The following is a 10,460-nucleotide window of genomic DNA, read 5'->3' as shown; positions in this document are numbered from 1 at the left end:
TAAGTTTTTCAATTATTTTATGTTTTTAGCAAATCCTTTATCCAATATTATGTGATTACAATTTGATTGACTAAATTTTTTGTTTTTACAATTTTGATGAATCAAAAATTATTCTGAAAAGTTATTTATAAACTATTTCCATAAAGATTTGTTTTCTTCTTCAATTCGTAACTTGATCATCGATTTTTGAAATGTGCTGAAACTTTTTTTTATACAAAATTGTGTAAAACTCTACAAACTTTAACGAATCAATAATAATTTTACAAATTATCTTCGAAATTTGGAATAGTTGAAACTTCTTTGATACAAAATTTAATAAAAACTCTTTTAATCTTTCAATAATAATTTTACTAATAACTTGAGTAAACTATTTCCCGATATATTGCTTTCTTCGATTAGATTCATAGATCTTTATAATGTGAAATATATCAACATTGTTAATTCCACTAAAAATTTTAAATTTTTAAATTAACAATATTTTTTTTATTTTATAATTATCGATTATTTGATAATATAGTTTATTTTATGTAATTGATTGAAAAAGAAGTTGTTACTAAAATACTCTTTACAAAAATATTTCTAAAATTGAAGGTATTACAATTCTATTGATAATTGTTATACAGTGTTTGCTTATGTATACATATGTTTTCTTTAAATGATTCCTATCTAAACCTGTGTATATTCACACTTTTCTTGGAGCTTGTAAAACGTAGTTTCTTTTACATTTAACTTGGATTTTGTTTGGCAAAATTTTTAATTTATCTACAATTTACAAAAAAATGTTCATTTGTATTGAAACAATGAAGTATATAGGGATTTCTTAGAAGCAGATTTAAAGAATGAACAAATATAGAGAAATTACATTTTTTGTAAAATTTCATTATATTTTCTATTAATAGTGTTTTCTTATGGCTACATTCGTATTTCATATGTGTACATACGATTTTCACCATATTCCGGAATAAATCTATGAAAATTCACGTTTTGTTGCAATTTTATTTTATTTTACTATTTTCTTAGAGCTCGTAAATTGTAGTTTATTTTACATTTGACTTCGATTTTGTTTGTTAAAATTGTTAATTTACCCACGAATTACAAAAACAATGTTCATTTGGATTAAAACAATGAAGTATATAGGGATTTCTTCAAAGCAAATTTAAAGAATGAACAAATGTAGATAAATTACATTTTTTGTAAAATTTCATAATATTTTCTATTAATAATTGCCATACAGTGTTTGCTTATGGCTACATTCAAATTACATATGTATACATACGATTTTCATCATATTCTGGATTAAATCTATGTATATTCACGTTTTTTTGTAATTTTCTTTTATTTCATAATTTTCTTTGATCTCATAAATCGTAGTTTCTTTCGTCAATTGACTTCGATTTTTTTTTGTTAAAATTATTAATTTACCCACAAATTACAAAAACAATGTTCATTTGAATTGAAACAATGAAGTATAAGGGATTTCTTCAAAGCAAATTTAAAGAATGAACAAATGTGGAGAAATTACATTTTTTGAAAAATTTCATAATATTTTCTATTCATAATCGCCAAACAGTGAGCCATTCATATTACATATGTATTCATATGATTTTCATCATATTCCGGACTAAATCTATGCAAATTCACATGTTTTGTTGTAATTTTATTTTTATTTTACTATTTTCTTAGAGCTCGTAAATTGTAGTTTATTTTACATTTGACTTCGATTTTGTTTGTTAAAATTGTTAATTTATCCACGAATTATAAAAAAAAAATGTTCATTTGAATTGAAACAATGAAGTATATAAGGTTTTCTTCGAAGCAGATTGATGTAAAATAGAAAATTTGAGTTTTTCTCAATTTCCTAATATTTTCTATTAAGAATTACTATACAGTGAATGATTGCTTATGGTTACGTTCATATGACATATGTATACATACGATTTTCACCATATTCCTGAATAAATCTATGCGAATTCACATGTTTTTTTTTGTATTTTTTTTTTATTTCGCAATTTTCTTGGAGCTCGTAAATCGTAGTTTCTTTTACATTTAACTTGGATTTTGTTTGTCAAAATTCTTAATTTATCCACGAATTACATAAAAAAAATGTTCATTTGAATTGAAACAATGAAGTACATAAGGTTTTCTTCGAAGCAGATTTAAACAATGAACAAATAATAAAAATAGAGATTTTTTTTCTAAAATTTCCTAATATTTTCTGTTAATAATTACTATACAATGTTTGCTAATAGCTAAGTTCATATTACATATGTATACATACGATTTTCAACTTATTCCGGACTAAATCTATGCATATTCTCATATTTTGTTGTAATTTTAATTTTCTTAGAGCTCGTAAATCGTAGTTTCTTTTACATTTGACTTCGATTTTTTTGTTAAAATTGTTAATTTACCCACGAATTACAAAAAAAAATGTTGTTTTCAATTGAAACAATGAAGTATATAGGGATTTCTTCAAAAAAAATTTAAATAATGAACTAATATTGAAAAAAAAATGTAGAGAGAATTTGATTTTTTTTTTTGTAAAATTTTCTTTATATTTTCTACTAATAATTACTATACAGTGTATTCTTATGACTACATTCATATATGTATACATATATTTTTTTAACATATTCTGGTCTAAATCTATGTATATTCACAACATGTTTTTTTGTAAATCTTTTTTATTATTTTACAATTTCGTTAATCGTAGTTTCTTTTACATTTGACTTCGATTTAGTTTGTTGAAAAATTGCATAATACTTTCTACTAATAATTGCCATACAATGTTTATGATCAAATTACATTTTCATATAAATCTATTTTAGTATTTTATCAATCTTTTTCTTATATTACAATTTTCTTCTGTATAAATATGTAAAGAAAATGTATTTATTTTTCTTCAATTTTTTTATAATTAGAAACACCTAATTTATCAACGAAAAAAAAACTCATTTGCATTGAAACAATGAAGTATATAGGGATTAGAAGCAGACGAGAAGAAGACTTATAAAAATTGTTAATTGAAAACTTTTACAATGATATACTCATAAAAAAATTAAAAAATAAAAATGCATGGATTATTCGTTTTGTTTACTGTATGTTTTTAGATTTGGAAACTGAATAATCAACAAAATTATCTATTGACAAATCGTAGATATTATTTGAAAAAAAAAATTGGAAAATTATCGATTTTCTGGTAACTTTGTTGGTAAGAAATGGAAACTAATAATCTTAAAGAATTTAATGATTTATTGAATCACATAGTACATGAAAAACGTTATTATTACTACTACTATCATTACTTATTCATATAAGTTCCAAATTGGAAACAAGAAGTAATCTACAAAAACTCTAACCAAGGCACTTTATTGTGTATTCATAAAAATTTCATTACTTTATTATTTCTAAATGGAAACTAGTTTAATCGATGCACAAACCAAAAGTATATGATACAAATTAGAACTAATTCCAAAATCATCTAGTTCAATTTATTGTGAACTAAAAAAATCTATCTACAATACCAAACGAATCTACAATATATAACAAAAGCGTTTTTTAAAGTATTTTCAAAAAATCGATGTGTTATATTCCAACTATAATCTCTAAAGCCTATCTTTTCATTATTTCCAAATGGAAATTAGTTAAAAGATAAAAAAAAACTATACATAAATGTATGAATTGTTTACAAAGTAGATCGAAAGATCTTATAGAAGTTACTTGTTTTTTAATTGAGAACTAGATTTTATCGATTTACAAAATGAATCAATCAAAACTATGACCAAAGCATTATTTATACAAATGAAATATTGAATTGGATTTTTTTTTCAAATGGAAATTTTTAATTCAATTGAAGAAAGGTAATAGCAAAAATCATCATATTTCTAAAAACTTTACTTCTCTTTTATTAATTATATTAAGAAATGATCTTTATTACTGTTATTCCATGTAAACTACTTAATTGATTCAAAAGAAACTTCTACTTTTTTATATTATTTGTTTGTATTGAAAATTAGAAAAGAATGAACCGAACCGAAAATGAAATGAAAATGTATTCATGTATTCACATAGTAATTATTTCTTTATTACATATGTTTTCAATTGATAAACCGAATTTCCATATAACTCATTCGATTCATTAAGTTTTACTTTTAATAAAATCACACGAAATGTTTTATAAGCAAACTGTACAAAATATTTTGTCGAGACAAATCCAAACTTATTTAACAAATTTAATATTATTTTGTTGCATATTTTTATTGGAAAACTATAAAATCGAATCTTTGAAAATTGAATCTTTCAATTATTTCAAGACTTTAGTTCTCATTTGATACTTAAAAGAAATGACACTGTTATCAAAACATTCTTTACGTGATTTTATCCAAATTGATATTGAAATCAAAATCATCATTAACAGATTGAAATTAAGAACCTTAATGTTACATTATTATTAATTTAGTTTCTTTATCTTTGTTTTTAATTAACAAATTGAGAAATTTCATAGAAATAAAACATTTTTTTTATAAATTGTTCCAATATTTAGGGATCTTTTGATACTTGAAAGGAATAACTTTAAACACTCGTTTTTTACATTAATTTTTCCAAATTTAAACTATTATAATGATATTGAAATCAAATGAGAAATTTTGAAAATTTCAAAGAAATACATAGAAAAAAGTTGTTAATTATCAATCATACTTGAAAATTGAAGACTTTACTTATCTTTTGATACTTAAAACAAATAATCCTAAGCACAACTATGAAATCGTTCTCCTTAAGATATTTTTTTTCAAATTGGAATTGTTAAAATGATATTGAAGTCAAATCATCATTCTCAGTGTGAATTTAAGAACTTTATTATTACATTATTACTATTTTAATTTCGTTGAAATTGTGTAATTAAGAAAGAGAAATTTTGAAAATTTCAAAGAAATACAGAGAAAAAGTTGTTAATTATCAATCATACTTGAAAATTAAGACTTTACTTATCTTTTGATACTTAAAACAAATAATCTTAAGCACAACTATGAAATCGTTCTCCTTAAGATATTTTTTTTCAATTGGAATTGTTAAAATGATTTTGAATCAAATCATCATTCTCAGTGTGAATTTAAGAACTTTATTATTACATTATTATATTTTAATTTCGTTGAAATTTTTGTAATTAAGAAAGAGAAATTTTGAAAATTTCAAAGAAATCAGAGAAAAAGTTGTTAATTATCAATCATACTTGAAATTTGAAGACTTTACTTATCTTTTGATACTTAAAACAAATAATCTTAACACAATTATGAAATCGTTCTTCTTCAGATATTTTTTTTTCATATTGGAATTGTTAAAATGATTTTGAAATCAAATCATCATTCTCAGTGTGAATTTAAGAACTTTATTATTACATTATTACTATTTTAATTTCGTTGAAATTACTTGTAATTAAGAAAGAGAAATTTTGAAAATTTCAAAGAAATACAGAGAAACAAGTTGTTAATTATCAATCATACTTGAAATTTGAAGATTTTACTTATCTTTTGATACTTAAAACAAATAATCTTAAGCACAATTATGAAATCGTTCTTCTTCAGATATTTTTTTTTCATATTGGAATTGTTAAAATGATTTTGAAATCAAATAATCATTCTCAGTGTGAATTTAAGAACTTTATTATTACATTATTACTATTTTAATTTCGTTGAAATTGCTTGTAATTAAGAAAGAGAAATTTTGAAAATTTCAAAGAAATACATAGAAAAAAGTTGTTAATTATCAATCATACTTGAAAATTCAAGACTTTACTTATCTTTTGATACTTAAAACAAATAATCTTAAGCACAACTATGAAATCGTTCTCCTTAAGATATTTTTTTCAAATTGGAATTGTTAAAATGATATTGAAGTCAAATCATCATTCTCAGTGTGAATTTAAGAACTTTATTATTACATTATTACTATTTTAATTTCGTTGAAATTACTTGTAATCAAGAAAGAGAAATTTTGAAAATATCAAAAACTTGTTATTTATGAATCACTATTGAAAATTGAAGATTTTACTTATCTTTTGTTACTTAAAACAAATAACTTTAAGCACAACTATCAATACATTCTTTTCAATTTTTTTTTCATATTGGAATTGTTCAAATGATATTGAATTTAAATCATCATTAGGAAAGAGAATTTAAGTACCTTTCTAAAACATTATTATATTTGTTTTATATTGAATTTGATCTTATTACTGAATCTTATGACCTTACTGTCACATTATTACTACTGGATCTATGTCGAAATCCTGACAATCGAATGCTGGACATTCGAAATCTCGACAATCATAATCCCGACACCAAAAATCCCGAAATTTGAAATTTATGGAATTATTTTTGCAAATCTTGAAGAACAATTAATTACCTATTATATAAGTTTTAACGAAGCTACAAAGTTATTATAACGTTTTATACCTTCGTTAAATTAAAACTAGTTAATTAAGATGAGAGAGAAAGGATTTCCAAAATCCGCTGAAATGTTCGGGATTTTGATACTGTCGAGATTATCAGTGTCAAAAATTATCACTTTATATTATTATTTAAATTGACATATAAAAATACATGAAATAAAATAACAATTCTATGAATCATTCGGTAACCTTGCAACGGATTCCAAAGAAATTTTGAATGTGTTTAGATGAGAATCTATGATTATCGTACTGAAATTATGAAAACTATTACTTATTAGATAGATGGAATTTCTGGTATCTTTTATATCAAAAAAAAGTACAAAATTTGATTACCTATATGTTCTTATTAATGCACTTTTTTCAATGGAAAACTATATCAAATAATCTGTTATATTTACTTATATAAATTAATGGAACTTCAAGCATCTTTTACTATACAAAAACAAATACAAATTTGTTTATTGAATCTTAGTTAAAAGCTACATAACAAATTTAATCTTGCTTTTTAATTGAACATTTTTAGTAGTAAACTATAAAATCGAAAATTGAATCTTCAAAAAAAACAAGTAAATGGAATAAAATGGTTATTTATGAATCATACTTAAAATTTGAAGACTTTAAACACTATTTTTCAAACATTCTTTACGTTATTTTCACGAAATCGAAAGTATAAAATAGTATTGAAATTAATTCTTCATACATATTATTACTGTTATATTTTCTTAATATTTGTTTTTAATTGATAAATAGAAAATTTTATGTTTTCAAAGAAATTAAAAGTAACAAAATAGTATTTTTTATGAATCTTTCCAATATTTGATGACTTTACCTATCTTTTGATACCTGAAAGTGAAGACTTTAGTGAAGTTGAAGATTGAAATTATTAATGAATCTGAGGACTTTACTATCACAATATCATCACTTTATATTGTTTTTGTTCAATGGACAAATAGAAATAAATGAAATAAAAAAGTATTTTTATGCAACATTTCACTAATTAAGACATTACCTATCTTTTGATAGTTGAAAGTAATGATTTAGCACAATATTCTTTACGTTGAGTTTGACATTATTAATAAATCTAAAGACCTCACTACTTTATATTGTTTTTGATGAAATAAAATAAAATGAAATAAAATAGTATTTTTATGTAACATTTCACTAATTAAGGCTTTACCTATGTTTTATAGTTGGAAGTAATGATTTAGCACAATTATTACAATGTTCTTTAAGTTGAATTTGAAATTATTAATGAATATTACTTTATATTGTTATTACTACTTTATATTGTTTTTTTTTTAAATGGACAAATAGAAATAAATGGAATAAAATAGTATTTTTATGAATCTTTCCAATATTTAATGACTTTACCATCATTTGATACCTGAAAGTGAAGACTTTAGAACTATTATTACAACATTCTTTACGTTGAGTTTGACATTATTAATCAATCTAAGGACCTTATTATCACTACTTTATATTGTTTTTGATGAAATGAAATGAAATAAAATAGTATTTTCATGCAACATTTCACTAATTAGAACTTTACGTATCTTTTGATAGTTGAAAGTAATGCCTTTAATACTATTATTACAACATTCTTTACGTTGAGTTTGACATTATTAATCAATCTAAGGACCTTATTATCACTACTTTATATTGTTTTTGATGAAATGAAATGAAATAAAATAGTATTTTCATGCAACATTTCACTAATTAGGGCTTTACCTATCTTTTGTAGTTGGAAGTAATGATTTAGCACAAATATTACAATGTTCTTTACGTTGAGTTTGAAATTATTAATGAATATTACTATCAGATTATTACTACTTTATATTGTTTTTTAAATGGACAAATAGAAATAAATGGAATAAAATAGTATTTTTTATGCAACATTTCAGTAATTAAGACTTTACCTATCTTTTGATAGTTGAAAGTAATGATTTAGCATAATGATTACAATATTCTTTACGTTGAGTTTAACATTATTAAAGAATCTAAAGACCTCACTACTTTATATTGTTTTTGATGAAATGAAATTAAATAAAATAGTATTTTTATATAACATTTCACTAATTAGGGCTTTACCTATCTTTTGTAGTTGGAAGTAATGATTTAGCACAATTATTACAATGTTCTTTAAGTTGAGTTTGAAATTATTAATAAATCTTAGAATCTTACTATCAGATTATCACTACTTTATATTGTTTGTTTCTAAATGGACAAATAGAAATAAATGGAATAAAACAGTATTTTTATGCAACATTCAATAGAACTTTGTCTATCTTTTGATAGTTGAAAGTAATGATTTTAATACTGTTATTACAATATTCTTTAGGTTGAATTTGACATTATTAATGAATCTAAGGACCTCACTACTTCATATTATTTTTGATGAAATAAAATAGTATTTTTATGTAACATTTCATTAATTAGGGCTTTACCTATCTTTTGTAGTTGGAAGTAATGTTTTAGCACAATGATTACAATATTCTTTACGTTGAGTTTGACATTATTAATGAATCTAAGGACCTCAATACTTTATATTCTTTTTGATGAAATGAAATAAAATAGTATTTTTATGTATCATTTCACATTTAGCAAAAATATTACAATGTTCTTTAAGTTGAGTTTGAAATTATTAATGAATCTGAGTATCTTACTATCAGATTATCATTACTTTATATTGTTTGTTTTCAAATGGACAAATAGAAATAAATGGAATAAAACAGTATTTTTATGCAACATTCAATAGTTGATAGTGGAAAGTAATGATTTTAATACTATTATTACAATATTCTTTACGTTGAGTTTCAATCTGAGGATGTTACTATCAAATTATTACAACTTTATATTGTTTTTTAAATGGTCATTCATGAATCATTCTAGTGTTTGAGGACCTTGCCTCATGGGCAACCGATTCCGAAGGCATTTCGAATGTGATTAGAAGAGAGAGTATATGGACGAGGTGAAAAGACCTCGCCGCTGCTGCTGCTGCCTGCTTCTTCTACTACTACTACTATTACTACTACAGCACTCTACCGCTTCTGCTCCGGCTCCGACTGGCCCAAAGCATTAGAAATGCGACGAGAGCGAGAGAGGAGAGAACTATTTTATATTTACGACTCGCACGCACACACTGCCTAAGCGCTCCTCCTATATATCCATACGTACACACTCACACTCACATGGATGGATACGGACGGGCTTAGGGAACATATACATATATATACACACACTCACACAGAGACACGCATCAGCCTCTAAACAAAGAGTTTCGCTTGGCTACAGCCTTGTATTCGTGAACGGTCGCCGCCATTCGCGCTTAGAAAGGCTAGTCCGTCGCCAAAGCTAAGCGCGAATATCGCGCATCTTGTGCTTAGTTTAGTCCGTTGTGACTATATGAATGGTGCGCACGCCCGTTCACGCGTACCGCGAACTTCTGAATTTCTACCGTTATACCACGAACGTACACCTCTCTGCATCCAGGATTTTCTTATTAAAAGGATATTTTCATTCTCGTTTGAAAAATCTACAAGTTTCTAATTATAAGTGAATAAACTTTGGGTTTATCATTTTTCGATTCAGTTCAGTTTTCTCAGTTCAGAAACATGTGCGCGTCTCGCTCCTAATCAACATTCTTAAAATACAAAAAAAAGTGATCAACTTTTGGTGCGCTTCTCTGGATTATTCTTAATACGATTCGGATTATTCTGTGTGTCTTAAAGTGCTCTTGTTCAGTGGATTCTTGTACTTTCTTCTCACCTGTGGAGGAAGAGACAAGTTAAATATTATCTGGATTATTTACACTACCTCTCTCTGGAATTACACACACTTTTTTTTATATTCTCCTACACACAATTTTGGTTTGAAAACGAATGGAACAAAGGTTTGTTTATAAAATTTATTTAAAAAAAAAACTACAATAATAATAAGTTATTTAGTACTAAAACTAAAGATTTATTAAAGCTAATTCAATTATAAACGTTTTGAGTTGATAATAGTTGATGGACGA

At 24.2% G+C, this 10,460-nt stretch overlaps 1 protein-coding gene across 2 annotated transcripts in view; it reads left to right on the top strand.

Moving 5' to 3' along the window:
- LOC108556992 (ecdysone-induced protein 74EF-like) overlaps window positions 1-10,460 on the top strand; it is a 74,221-nt gene that overhangs the window by 25,319 nt on the left and 38,442 nt on the right. The window contains exon 1 of one of the 2 annotated variants that reach the window (XM_017913354.1): window positions 9,762-10,334. The exons of the other annotated variant lie outside the window; for it this stretch is intronic. The gene's annotated coding sequence lies outside the window, so the exon portion shown is untranslated. Of the gene's footprint in view, window positions 1-9,761; window positions 10,335-10,460 lie in introns of those variants that run through there. 2 annotated transcript variants of the gene reach the window in all.

The sequence above is a fragment of the Nicrophorus vespilloides genome, unplaced genomic scaffold, assembly GCF_001412225.1.
Source record: "Nicrophorus vespilloides isolate i.1.1-1 unplaced genomic scaffold, Nicve_v1.0, whole genome shotgun sequence".
NCBI classification, from domain to species: Eukaryota; Metazoa; Arthropoda; class Insecta; order Coleoptera; family Silphidae; genus Nicrophorus; species Nicrophorus vespilloides.
The sequence above is the reverse complement of the archived record's forward strand: the minus strand, read 5'-3'. Positions and strand labels throughout refer to the sequence as shown.